The sequence below is a fragment of the Homarus americanus genome, unplaced genomic scaffold, assembly GCF_018991925.1.
Source record: "Homarus americanus isolate GMGI-L3 unplaced genomic scaffold, GMGI_Hamer_2.0 scaffold44808, whole genome shotgun sequence".
NCBI classification, from domain to species: domain Eukaryota; kingdom Metazoa; phylum Arthropoda; class Malacostraca; order Decapoda; family Nephropidae; genus Homarus; species Homarus americanus.
Genome location: NW_024721443.1, coordinates 40,861 through 55,870, shown reverse-complemented (window position 1 = coordinate 55,870; position 15,010 = coordinate 40,861). Strand labels below are relative to the sequence as shown.

General features: G+C 42.6%; 1 protein-coding gene across 5 annotated transcripts in view; it reads left to right on the top strand.

Annotated features, from left to right (window-relative positions):
• LOC121861696 overlaps positions 1–15,010 on the top strand; it is a 103,112-nt gene that overhangs the window by 49,382 nt on the left and 38,720 nt on the right. For 4 of the 5 annotated variants that reach the window (XM_042359593.1, XM_042359588.1, XM_042359589.1 and 1 more), the window contains one exon: positions 8,249–8,297. The exons of the other annotated variant lie outside the window; for it this stretch is intronic. The gene's annotated coding sequence lies outside the window, so the exon portion shown is untranslated. The remainder of the gene's footprint in view (positions 1–8,248; positions 8,298–15,010) is intronic. 5 annotated transcript variants of the gene reach the window in all.

The window sequence follows — 15,010 nt, the reverse complement described above, 5'->3', positions numbered from 1 at the left end:
AGGAGATAGAGAGAGGGGGAGGGAGAAAGAGCATGTGTGTTTGAGAGAGTAATATAGGGAGTGAATTTTGTTAGAGAGCGAGAGAGAGAGGGGGGGAGTTGTTAGAGAGAGAGAGGGATAATGAAGAGAGAGTTTTTGTGAGGGAGAGAAAGTTGGAGGAAAGTTTTAAACAGAAGAAAATATACATAGAGAGAAAATAAGAAAGAAAGAGACAGCGATAAAGTGAAAGGAGTGAACAAAGAGACTCACTTAACCTTCTTTTGGCGTAACACTGGGGCAGTAAGTGTGTTTAAATTAAATTAAAGCTGTCTTAATTATTTTGTTGATACCCAATGAATCAATAACATTCCCTCGTGGTAAATAAAAAGTGTACATGTGTGTGTGCCTGTGTCTATGTGTCTGGTTGTATATATATATAGTCATGGAAAGAGACTGCATAATACCTACATATTTCTCTCTTTAATTGCTTTGTTTCTCCTCCATTATCAGTCGTCAACAATAAACAACAGTAGTGCGTCGATAATAAACACTATTAACACTCCCCCACATTATGTTCATATCTGATCACACACACACACACACACACACATTCTAACACAATGTAGCCTCACCTCAGCCTCAGTACCACCTCATCACACTCCACCACCTCACCTCTCGTCTTTCACTTCATCTCACCTCCTCACCTCACCTCACCTGTGCAATGCAATACCCACCTTCTGAGGTAATGCATGTGTTGGAAATCGCTCTCTTGGTTTCGTCTTTTCCCCTGAGGACTGACTTCGGGTTCATGTGTGAAGGTAGGGGAGGAAAGTAGAGTAGAGGAGGGAATTAAAATGAAAATGAGAAGAAGAAATTAGAATAAAAAAGAAGAGGAAGAAATGAGAATGAAGAACGGAAGAGGAAATTAGAATGAAAAAAAGTTGAGAAGGAAGAGGGGAATAAATGAGACGGGAAGGCTGTGGAGGAGAAAGAAGAGACATAATTGACTACTGGAAGAGACAATGTCACTTGTATTGTGTGTTTGTCCACATCTGTTGTCACACCTGCCTCATTTACAAGCACGGTTGAAAAGATACTTGGCAAGTACTAATGACATTGTTAAAGACTGTGTGTGTGTGTGTGTAATAATAATAATAATAATAAACGGTTTATTGAAAAAGTTTGCAGCCCGAAGGCTGAAAATATACATTGGACATAAATAACTTATTACATACATTGGTGGTTTAACAAAAGCCTTCATTAGAGAAAGGTGAAGGAACATATACAGTGAACATACAGATTAATGTTTACACACGCAGATCATGTGAGCTGAGGTGTTGAACAGCAGACATGTAGTGTAGTAACTCCCTCACAGATGGTGTTATGAGGGGCATCGCGTGGAGTACTAGTATGTGTGTGTGCAAATGAGTTAATTAGATCCTAAGAAACTTTACATGACAATTAGGGACATTGCGAGGATACATAATTTAAATATGTACGTATTTAACAAGGTGAAGTAAGCCCTGATCTCTCTCTCTCTCTCTCTCCAAGATGATAACCCGTCTCTCTTAGCCTCCCTCCCTCACCCTCACCCTACCTCTCTTACCTCTCACCAACGCCACTCCTTCCCTCACTTCTCCCCCCCCCTGTGGTGAGATAACTACCCTTCCTTGGCCACTTGGACATGAAAGTGAAACTGACAATAACATGAGAGAGAGAGAGAGAGAGTTCCTGTGATTAATGCTAAACACACAATAGGTAACAGCCAGATAGATAGATAGCCAAGCATAACCAGGTAAATATAGCCAGATAGATGTAGGTAGTCAAGATAACCAAAGAAATTAACTTGAGTTAGATAACGGTACTGGCAGAAGGAAAAATATTTGAGCGGTAAAACAGAGGCGGTAGTGTGGGTGTGTGGTGGGGAGTGTGGGTGTGGGTGTGTGTAGAGTGAGGGCTATGGGTTTGCGTGTGGGTGGCGCGGGCGGTGGGGATAGGCCCAGTATGAGGGAGAGCTCTGTCTTCCACATTTTGTTAGTGAATTGAAGGTCACTGAACCCAGCGCGATGCCCTGCGTGTGTGTGTGTGTGTGTGTGTGTGTGTGTGTGTGTGTTAACAGTTCACACTTAGGAAAGGAGTTATGAGATTTATTACATATATTTTATTTTCCACCACTACCATCTGTACATACCATTACTGCTACCACCACTCGCTACCATCACTTATCACAATCATCACTACCATCCCTTATCACCATCATCACTACCATCACTTATCACTATCATCACTACCATCCCTTATCACAATCATCACTACCATCACTTATCACAATCACCACTACCATCACTTATCACAATCATCACTACCATCACTTATCACAATCATCACTAATCACTATCATCACCACCATCCCTTATCACAATCACCACTACCATCACTTATCACAATCATCACTAATCACTATCATCACCACCATCCCTTATCACAATCATCACAATCATCACTTATCACAATCATCACCACCATCCCTTATCACAATCACCACTACCATCACTTATCACAATCATCACTAATCACTATCATCACCACCATCACTTATCATCCCTTATCACAATCATCGTGTTCTAGGTCCTTTAACCGTTGACTCCGTCTGGGTTAATGAGGCTGGAACATACAGTATTATATTATATAGGGTTTTATTTAGGAACTATCGCAGATACTGTTCCAAGTGTATATCACCGTAGTTATGAGTGTTAAGTTAATAGGGTAATATGTCAATACTCTCAGTATATAGGAACTCAACATAACCTAACCAGGTCATGGTGAGAGATTTGGTTAGGTTAGAGAGGATCGGGGAACAGAAGCTTCAGCAGGTGGCGGTGTGTGGCCCAGGTGAAATACTGGATATTCAGAGAGAGTTATCCAGAGAGAGAGAAATGAGAACAAGGAATAGAGAGAGACAAGAAGAGAATATAATAGAGGCATTTTGATTTGTTATTGTGTTTTGTTTTTAAGATTTGACAATATAAAAAATAATAATTAGAAAAGAAAGAGCGAGGTAGAGAGAAATGATGGAACTAATTGAATATTTCCGTATTTTGGGGTTTAACAATTTTTTTAACCGCTCGATTAATTATTATTATTAAAGTCCATAGTTATAGCTTTAACAAGATAGGATCGGCCAGGGAAGACGGACGATGCAGTAAACTTTGCAGGTGGCGGCGTTGACTGACAGCCAAAAATAATGTTGACGGACTTTTACAATAGAAGTGTTGATCTTAAACCAACAGCCAGCGCCACTCTTAACAAACTGTTCACCTACGACTAACTTCCGTAACATACTGTGTGTGTGTGTGTGTGTGTGTGTGTGTGTGTGTGTGTGTGTATTTTGCATCGTTATTATTATTTTTTGGTATACTTACAGACAGACAGAACAGATGAGAGAGAGAGAGAGAGAGAGAGGGAGAGGAAACACTCCTTGCCTCTCCTGGCAGAATGCCTAGAAATTTGGCAGACTCCCTGTAGCGGCTTGTCCATACACACACAGTGATGAGCGGACCTCCCTCCCCACTGCCTGCTGTCTTAGAAGGCCATAGATGACGCACACAGTAAGGTGTGGTAAGGTGGTTATGGTAAGGGTGTTGTAAGGAGGTTACGGCAAGGAAGTGTTGGTAAAGGAGTGTTGGTGGGTGGTTATGGTAAGGGGGGTGTTGGTAAGGTGGTTATGGTAAGAGAGTGTTGGTAAAGGGGTGTTGGTAAAGGAGTGTTGGTAAGGTGGTTATGGTAAGGGGGTGTTGGGAAGGTGGTTATGGTAAGAGAGTGTTGGTAAAGGGGTGTTGATAAGGAGGTGTTGGTAAGGGGGTGTTGGTAAGGGAGTGTTGGTAAAGGGGTGTTGGGAAGGGAGTGTTATTAGGGTTTGGTAGTAGGTGTAAGTAACAACGGTGAGAGGAAACTATTTGATGGATAAATGAGAGTGGGAGGAAGTGAGAGTGGGAGGAAGTGAGAGTGAGAGAGATTTAGAGAGAGAGAGAGTGAGAGTGAACCGTAACCCTCGACCTTGAGATGGAGAAAGAGACCAGTTTAGGCCTTATCTCAAACCGTGGAAGACCTATACACTGTGAGGGCTAAAATGAACGACGCTGGGGACAGAGGGAGGAAAGGAGGGAGAAACTGTCAGCATAAACTAGCAGTAAAGCTTTTAAAGAACTGAGACCCAAACCACAACACGATCCCCGGCATTGACTTGGCAACAGCGTCTGATGTTTATCTTGCAATAACACGTACGTTGTTGTCCCATGCGATCCTTTATATTACAATAAATTTTAAGCATAAGGAAATATCTTCAGTAAGTCCTTTAGATTCGTATGTCTGCATTTACTTCCTGCGGTGATAAACATACTGGTAAGAGCTTTTTGTTGCTAGGGAGTGTTCACGGTAGGGTCATTCCATCGTGTTAGGACCTCGACTTGACCAAAACCCTTTCTCTATCTCTCGCTTTCGATTTCCCTTCTCTCTACCACACAAGGATCATCCAGGGTCATGTGGTTAACCCTTAACGATTTCAGGGAAAGATTTACTCCTGGTTGAGAATGAGTAGATATGAATATCGTGTTGTTATAGGTGTGTAGAGGTGTCGTAACTCTGGGCGTGTACCGGACGATCATCTAGTGTGGTCAGTGGTCCTATTGGGTGCTGTACGGCGTGTAAGGGTCCTATTGGGTGCTGTATGACGTGTAAGGTTCCTATTGGGTGCTGTATGACGTGTACTGGTTCTATTGGGTGTTGTTTGACGTGTAAGGGTCCTATTGGGTGCTGTATGACGTGTACTGGTTCTATTGGGTTGTTGTTTGACGTGTAAGGGTCCTATTGGGTGCTGTATGACGTGTAAGGTTCCTATTGGGTGCTGTATGACGTGTACTGGTTCTATTGGGTGTTGTTTGACGTGTAAGGGTCCTATTGGGTGCTGTATGACGTGTACTGGTTCTATTGGGTTGTTGTTTGACGTGTAAGGGTCCTATTGGGTGCTGTATGACGTGTAAGGTTCCTATTGGGTGCTGTATGACGTGTAAGGTTCCTATTGGGTGCTGTATGACGTGTAAGGTTCCTATTGGGTGCTGTATGACGTGTAAGGTTCCTAATGGGTGCTGTATGACGTGTACCTTACCCATATCTCTCTCTCTCTCTCTCTCTCTCAGCGGGCCGGGGGGGGTTTGGGGGGGGTGATAAAAGGGCTGTCTCTCACTTCTACCTCGTGTTCAACAAGGCGGTGACTGACATCCACTGATTGTTACTATTGTTATCCCAAGGTTAGAGTGACATAAAGGAGTAGTAATTCTCCATATTCGGGTGTACCCTTCTGGCACTGAACCATTTATTACTCAAGACCAAGAGTAGTTGAAGTCATATCTATTGTTTCAGTGTATATATGTATGTATGTATGTATGTATGTATGTATAATAATCACAGTGGATATTTAATACACATGTGGGGACAAACATTAGGAACAGAAACATGATAAGATGGAAGCGCTTTCGTGATTATGTACACTCACTCACTCACTCACTCACTCACTCACTCACTCACACACACCCTTATTCATGTAACCATACGACTTACAGGTAGCGTGTTTGAAGGGAGGGGGGATTGAGTCACCTTAATATTGGTCATTCAAAACAAAGGTGTCATTATATCTCTCGGTCGCTCTAAACAAAGGTGTCATTGTATCTCTCGGTCGCTCTAAACAAAGGTGTCATTGGATCTCTCGGTCGCTCTAAACAAAGGTGTCATTGGATCTCGGTCGCCCAAAACAAAGGTGTTATTGACCTGAAGATTGAGACATAATTACAGGTGTGCTAAGAGACATCTGGATGACACCTTTACACGTCATTGTTGTCTGTATTTGTTACTGTTTTTTTATAATGAAAGAGTTGGTGAATAAGGAGTGGGTGATAGGTAGTGATGATGGGTGATGATGATGGGTGGTAATGATGGGTGGTAATGATGGGTGATGATGATGGGTGGTAATGATGGGTGGTAATGATGGGTGATGAATGGTGGTGGTGAAAGCAAGTGGTGTTGATGGGTAATGGATGGTGTTGATGATGATTGATGGATGATGGTGATGATGGGTTATGATGATAGGTGGTGGTGGTGATGATAAGTGATGGATGGTGATGAGTGGGGTGGGGTGGTGTATTAATGGTTTATGTGGTGGTGTGTACATGTTTGTTTTAAAGAGAGAGATAACAGGGTGGGGGGGTTTTAAACTAGGTAAAGTCGCTCACGTCAGTAGAGAATGTTACACCTGAGCATCACTTAGGGTCACCTGCAACACACACACACACACACACACACACCTCTCTCTCTCTCTCTCTCTCTCTCTCTCTCTTGTTATTTCACATTCATTTACGTAATAAAACTCAAGTTGCTGTCGTTCCTCATAGCAAGAGAACGCCCCATGCTCCTCATTATACAGTTTAACCCATCATGAAGGACACCTGCCTCCCCTCCCCCTATCCCCACCTCATTCCTCATTACAAGTCGCAGTGTTTATTAATCTGAGGAACAGGCAGGAGCCAACACAATTATTTATCCTTTTATTCTCTCTACGTTTTTTCTCTGTTTCTCCCATGCTGTTTTTTTTCTGTTTGTCTGTTCCACTCTTTCTTTATTTATTTCATTATCTCCTCTTCGTCATCCTATTTCTCTCGTTTTTTCCTTTTGATTCTATTCTGTGTGTTTCTTTAATTATTTTATTCCTACCTGTACTTTATTTCATTCTTTGTTTCCATCATCCTTACTTCCTCTCATTCCCACTTCTTTTCATTCCTATTTCCTCTCATTTTTTAATTCCTTCATTCCAACTTCCTCTCATTCCTAATTCCTTTCATTCCCACTTCATCTCTATTTGTTTAAAAAATTCTTACGTCCTCTCCTTCTTTGTACTCATCATTCCTACTTCCTCTCATTCTCTACTCTGCATGAAAAAGTCACAAAATCCGATAATTACAGACAAATAAGGAAGCACAAGTTACCTGGTCATCAACACACAGGTGAACCATATAAGGCAGGAGGCGTCAGGTACGGCCTCACCACACGTTCCACAACTTTTTTTTAGAAGACTTCATCCCTCTCGTTTAAGAATTAACTAGAGAACCTGTTAATATTGTTAGAGGTATCGTTTTTTGTTTTGTGTGTCGTGGTAATTTACGAACATTGAACGCTATACCTATTGACAGAGGGGACGGGGAAGGGAGGGGAGAGGGGACGGGAGGGGACAGGGGAAGGGAGGGGAGAGGGGAAGGGAGGGGCGGAAAGGAGGGGAGAGGGTAAGGGGTGGTTAATTGGTGGTGCATAGTTGTATATTGATGTTGAAATGAAGGTTTATCTGAAGATTTGCTCCCCCAGCTTATTTTACCTGAAGAATTGCCTAACTTACTTATTTTATCTGAACATTCGCATCCTCAGCTTATTTCACCTGAAGATTCTCTCCCTCCTAGCTTATTTCATCTGAAGAATCGCCTCCCCCAGCTTATTTTACCTGAAGATTAACGAACCCTAACGCTATCTAAAGGGTTAGGTAAGGTAGCCATTAAGAGAGATTAAGGTGAATTGAATTGGGGAGGAGGAAGGGGTCTATTCTCTAGGTGATGTGGAACCAGTTTTCGAGGAGATCGTCTTTTTTGGCCAAGCATTAAGAGGATAAGTTGTTGATCTATTCTTGTATATCAACATAAAAAGAAGTATCGTTTTCTGCCAGGTTAAATGAAGTCGTTTTCTTTTTAAGGGGTAAACTAAACACCTTTCCCTGTACTTTGATAACACCGTGGCTCAGGTTTGGTTAGGTTGAGAGAGAGAGAGAGAGAGGGAGAGAGCGTCTGGGTCACTCAACAGGTGGGTAAGGTCTCCTCTGAGTGCCTGACCTGACCTTCCTTCGCCTCCCTTGTCTACTTTGTTCTTCTCCCTTTCTCTTTTTTTCTCCAATTTTCTCTTCTTTTCCGTAACTGTAACTCTCTCTCTCTCTCTCTCTTTCTTTACTATTTTCTTTCCAATCTTTGCCTGTTCCCTATCTTAAAGTGCGCCAAGGTACACCCATCCCACATTCCTTCCTCGACACAAAAAAGGAGATATTTTATTCTTGTTTTTCCACAGAATAAAAGAAAACAAAAGATTATTATTATTATTGTTGTTGTTGTTTTATTATTATTATTATTATTATTATTATTATTATTATTATTATTATTACCACTATTATCATTTCCCTTTCCAGGTTGAGTGAACGGGATAGAGAAGAAAATCTTACTGTTTAACCTTTTCCAGTAAGTGTGAATATGTGCGTTTTTCGTTATTATCATTATTATTATTATGTTTATTATTATTATTATTATTATTATTATTATTAGTAGTAGTAGTAGTAGTAGTAGTAGTAGTAGTAGTAGTAGTAGTATTTTACTGTCTAGAAATCATTAATAGTTAGACAGTACGATAAAATGTTAATGGGTTTTACTTTTATCTGTGTTTTCACTCTTGGTATTACTTCAGGCACCATCTTAGTCCACAAGTTTAAGTTTGCTACGTCAATATTTTGTTCACACCATCATATGATTTTTTTGTTCAGGAGTGTTAGAACATTGGAGGCGAAGACCACAATGTCGTAGTTTTAAGAAAGAATTATGAAAGGGATAAAATACTTAACCCCAGATGGACAAGACAAGACGCTCAAGAACAAGGGAGGGATACCACACATACCTTTGGCCTCCTTAGCGGGTCTTGGATTAAGGTGCGCTGGTCATTAGGTAAATTAGGCTGGTAAACGCTATGCCACAGTACCGCGCTATAGATTGGGTGTCAGGTTTTGTTGCTTAAATCCAGTGTTATGTTTTATGTCGCTTATAGTGTGTTTACGTCATACGAGGTGAAAAGGTCGTGTTTTTACTTAGATATGTAAATCCTGTGGTTAGATCCATTAAATGGTTACGTTTGGTTGTCACTTTTCATTATCTTGAATACTGCTTCAAGATTTCACATTTCCTATGTGTTGAATGTTGCAATATTTCTTCTAATATATTGCTAGATAGTGTTCATAATGTTTATATTTACGTTTATATCTGTACATTCATTACTCGCTGTATGACTGACTGGCTGTACCTGACGAGTGTGTACAAAGTGTCAGGTAATATTTACCATCGTTAAACCTTCCAAGATAATGACTCTTAAAATTTTATTAATGTTATATGATCCTTGGGTCATAAATATACATACTTGTGTCTCGTATTCCACACTGTATATGCAAAGACGTAATGTAGCTGGGTGAAAAGCGTTAAACCTTCACTTGACGGAGGAGGTAGAGGGTGTTGCCTTTCGGAGGAGCGTAAACAGTGGGTAAATAAGTTTGAAAGTGAGTTGTAGGAAGAACCCTGTGTTATGACGACCGCGGGGAGCCTAACAGATATTTTTGGCGGTCTCCGTGTGCATATAGCGGGTACCAGTGACCTTGTTAGCTGTCTGTTTGGTTTGACCCGCGGGTTAAACAATGCTTCATAAACCAAAACTCAGTTAGCTGGTCGACTGTTTCGTTTAGTTTCGAGGCTTCATCTTTTCAAGTCCTCGTAGTTTCTCTTCCCATTGTCAGATAGTCATTGCTGGGTCAGATGTGAAACTTGTTCCCCCCCCCCTCCCCCTTTTTTATAATTCCTTTATTTAGTGCCTCTGTGTTGGTATCTCCTGTGGGTGCGATCAGTAACGCAGCGGGAAAGTTGACTTCTTGCCCGGAGCTTTAAAACAAGTGAACTTTGAGGAGGTTCAGAGGGAAGTTTCACGGGTGGTTCGTTCTGCATAGTAAGAGGCGTGGTGGGTGAGGTGAGCTGTGATCGGTGTTTAGGTTAGGTTAGGTTAAAAAAAATTCTATTTGGGAATCGTCTAAATGACAATGTAATCTGCCTGTAATTCTCACTGTCCTTCTCTTAATTGTGTTCTATGTATCTTATAAGTTACTAACATTCCTTTGTCTGTTTATTTCTTCACTGAACAATGAACACAAAACATAATTATTATTGTTATTATTATTAATCTCCTCTACTTTATTCTAAGGACTGATGCATCGTTTCTACTTCTATTCATAATAAAAAAGAATAAAGAAGGAAAAAATAAAGTAAAAAATATTACAGAGTAGTAATTGGATATGAGAAAAGTATAAACAATTTTCTTATGTTAATTAAAATATTTTATCTCTATTTTATTCTTTCTTTTTTTTGGTGTTTAGTTATTTTCGTTTTAATTGTGTTTTTCTCCGTGTACATTATTTCTTGATATTGTAAGGCGTGCTGTTATGTGTTCGTTCAGTAGCCTCGTAATACAGTTTCCTCACGACCGTTTTAGTACACTTCCACGCTGGTATATCTCTCTCTCTCTCTCTCTCTCTCTCTCTCTCTCTCTCTCTCTCTCTCTCTCTCTCTGACATTGGTTGATAGCACAAAACGCGACAGGACACGTTTGGGTTTAACAGATTATGCCGGAAGACGGGTTACACTGGGTCATGGTGGTCATGTTGGGTCATGGAGTGGTCGTCACGCAGGATGGTGGGATATAATGCATGATCTTACTTCATTTCTTAAGTGTATTTATTCAAAACTTCGGCTGCACCTTTTAATATAATTTTGTTCTTTCTTGATAAATGGAAAATAAATCGCCCCAAGCTCAAAATTGTGAAAGAAAGAACTCCAGAAAAAAAACGTATTGTTACACACCGCGATCAGTTTACCATGAACCGCCTCACGACCTCCGATGCACCACAAGGCAAACTAGTGCCCTGAAATGTTCCTTTCACCTAATGTCTTCTCACGATCATTATGCACCATAATCTTACTCGGCACTTTTCCTCATTCATCAACTGGCGCCAATCTCTTATTCAATCAATAAAAAGAGGCGGAATAATAGTCTTAAACGACCAATTTCGGTAAAGACGTCGCTGAGTAAAGTACGTAATCGTGTTCATAAGCGTCCATTATGGCGCGATTAACAGTGGATGCCTGGAGATTTATCCCAGCTCACACCTTCAAGTGACCCCCGGGACCCCTGCTGAGGTACGGTATTTACCTGCACGTGAGGGGTGAGAGGAGTGAAAGAAAGAAACACGGGGAGTGAGATACAAAGATAAATATGCAAAGAGAAGGAAAATTGATTCCTCCAGTACAGTATGACGAACTCAGTAAAACCCATATAAGAACATAAGAACATAAGAACATGTCTTATGAATCAGACAGGCAGACAAAACGTCATTATTCCTCATCCCCAAGTTTGGATACAATGTGTGACATATTTTTTTATAACAATGTGAGTGGAAGACCTTCAGGAATTTCATAAATAATTTTTCCTCCTGGTTTTTCTCGATCTCTTGTGGAACTAAAATGTTAATAATTGAATTTGATTTCATTATTATTATTATTATTATTATTATTATTTTGAAGCCTCCCTGAGCCTCCCCAAAACCATCTCCCTGCCCCCCCTAACCACCGCCTCCCTTACCCTCCCTGACCCTCCCCAAAACCACCTCCTTGGCCCCCCTAACCACTGCCTCCCTTACCCCCCTGACCTCCCCAAAACCATCTCCTGCCCCCTAACCACCGCCTCCCTTACCCTCCCTAAAACCACCTCCCTGGGCCCCCTAACCACTGCCTCCCTTACCCTCCCTGACCATCCCAAAAGGAAGTTATGTATGGATAAGGTAGTGTCAGGAAGTTGGGTATGGATAAGGTAGTGTGTCAGGAAGTTGGGTATGGATAAGGTATTTACGAAACAAGAGAAGAGAAGTAAAATGGACAAAATTACGATTGAAAAGACTTGTATAAAGAAGAGAAGAGAAGAAGAAAAACGAAACGAATTGAGTAGAAATAAAAGGATCAGAATCGAATGAACTATATGATCAAGGTATTCCATCAGCTCCCACACCCCCCCCACCTCCCACACTCCCCCACCCCTCCCACACTCCCCCACCTCCCACACTCCCACACCCCTTCCCCTAAAACCTGTTTACTGAACCCGGTCAATTTGTTTACTTTGTCATATAATTAAGTTCATAGCTTGTCTCTATACCTGTCTGTAAGTCTGTTCAATCTTTTTTTTTTCTGTACTAAGATTCGGTGATATTTTGTTATTGTACAACTTTTACTTTGTCTCTCCATTTATGAGGGATTTTGGGGTCTTTTATTTGGTGATAAAAGATGAGAGATGAGAGTTATTTATAGGCTTCAGGTATTTTGTTTTTGTTTATTATTGTGCTTTGATGTTGTGTATAGCATAATTTTTATTAACTTGTTCTAACCTAACCTAACCTAATTTGGCCTGACTTAACCTAACCTAACCTAATTTGGCCTGACTTAACCTAACGTAACCTAATTTGGCCTGACTTAACCTAACGTAACCTAATTTGACATGACTTAACCTAGCCTAACCTATATTAACTTAATCTAACCTAACCTAATCTATCTTTACTTAATCCAACCTAATTAACTTAATTTGACGTAACTTAACCTAACCTGACCTAATCATAAGCTTGTGTTTCAATAATGGTATGCGTTAAGCTTTTCCCGGGTTATTTGGCTTCCCAAGACCCGCTGACCGGTTTATTAAGCTTGGTACTGGGTCAGGTGAACAGTAAGAGGTATACGTACCTTGTGGGTCCTTTAGGTGAAGGTGAGGCCACACACACACACACACACACACACACACACACTACATTCTTCAACCTCCCATCACTTCCTCCCACTTCCCATCTCCCCTCTCCTCTAATCCCATACCTTCCTTCATCCCTCCCCTCACCCTCCTTATCTTCCCCTTCCTTCCACCTCCCTCACTCCTCCCTCTCCTCTATTCTCTCACCTTCTTCCCCTTCCTCCCACCTCTCTCACTCCCCCATCCTCTAAATCCCTCACTTTCCTTCACTCTCTCCCCTTCACCCTCCTCCCCACCCCATCTTCCCCTGGATACAACCAACAAATGACCATAAACACTTAAAATCTATTCATCCTCAAGTTTCTTCACGAGGAATTTAAATCGTCTTGAAACCCTCTTATACCCCCCTCTCCTTCCCTTTACCTCACCCTTCTCCCCTTCTTCCCCTCCCTGCTTCCCCCCCACCCTTCAACTTCCCCTCCTCCCTCCTTCTTCCTCTCCCTTCTACTTCCCTTCCTCTCTCTGTCTCCCCTCTACCCCGCCACACCTACATAGGAACGTGTTTTATGATGTATGTGTACCGCAGTTGTTTATCACGGGAGGAGGAGGTAGTATCGTGGTTTAGCTTTCAGTAGTAGTAGAAGGAGGAGGATTAGGAGGGCTAGGAGGAGGAGGAGGAGGGAGAAAGTACAGTACCTTGGCTGAGACAACCTCAGGAAAGACGTCACTTGACCAAAGTTAATTTTCCACCAGGTAGCCAATGTTTACAGCCCGTCGAGCCCAGGGACTTCTCTCTAGGTACAGTGTGTGTGTGTGTGACAGACAGACAGACAGACAGAGAAGCTATAGGGATAAGAACTACAGTATAGAAGAGAGAGAGAGAGAGAGAGAGAGAGAGAGAGAGAGAGAGAGAGAGAGAGAGGAGAACGTAAAGAAGAATAGTGAGTAAAAAAGCAACACATAAATATATATATATTTTTTATTTTTTTTTATTAAATCTTCGTCACTCACGACTCATCATCAGTGTATCTTGAGCGAGGTGTCGGCATGGGAGAATCGATCGCTGGTTCCCCTGAGTGATTTTAGATATTTTTTTTTAGATTGCCCACGAGGGGGTTAGTTTATTGGGCACCCCCTTACATCCTGTGCAAGGTGAAGCATAGAAGCGTTTACAGCGGCCATCTGGGAAGCATGCGGATTTCATGCTTGCCTTTATGACTCATGCATTAAGGGTGATCCCTGGTGCCCTGAGTGACCCCTGGTGCCCTGAGTGATCCCTGGTGCCCTGAGTGATCCCTGTTGCCCTGAGTGATCCCTGGTGCCCTGAGTGATCCCTAGTGCCCTGAGTGATCCCTGTTGCCCTGAGTGATCCCTGGTGCCCTGAGTTGTAAGGCCAAAACCCAAGTTCTCAGCGCCATGGAAGTACCTGAAAGGGTTGTTGTCGTTGCTTATTGAGTGTCTGAGAGAGCTGGGAGTAAAGCTGAGTTATCGTCGTTGTCAGCTTAATTGTTGATGTTTTTAGCTCTTTACGCTTAAGGTTGTCGAGATCCGTTCATTTAGCCTTTTACGGAATAAATCCTACTTTATTTAACTCGTTGGAATATAAAAGACATTAAATTGACCTAAATCTTTTATTCTGTATCTTGAAGGTTATTTATTTTTCTCCACCTTCACCACTACCCACCACTACCCCCATCTCTACTCACCACTACCCCCACCACTACCCCCTCCACTACCACCACTACCCCCTCCACTACCACCACTACCTCACTCCAGTACTACCACCACCACTCACTCCAGCACCACCACCACCCCACCACTACCTCCACCACCACCACCACCTCCTCCAGCACTACCACCACCCCCTCCACCACCACCACCACTCCACCACCACTCACCCCACCACCACCCTCCACCACCACCACCCCTCCACCACCTACCACCACCACCCTCCAGCACCACCACCACCACCACCACCACCACTCACCTCCTCCAGCACCACCACCACCTCCACCACTACCACCACCTCCACCACCACCACTACTCCTCCACCACCCACCACTTCCACCACTCCCATTAACACCACTCACCTCCAGCACCACCACCACCTCCACCACCTCCTCCACACCACCCACCACCCCGTCCACTACCACCACAACCCTCCACCACCACCAGCACCCCTTCCACTACCACCACCACCCCCTCCACTACCACCACACCCCTCCACCACCACCAGTACCCTTCCACTACCACCACAACCCCTCCACCCACCACACCTCCACACCACCCCTTCCACTACCACCACTCCCTCTTCCACTACCACCACTACCCCCTCCACTACCACCACAACCCCCTCCACCAC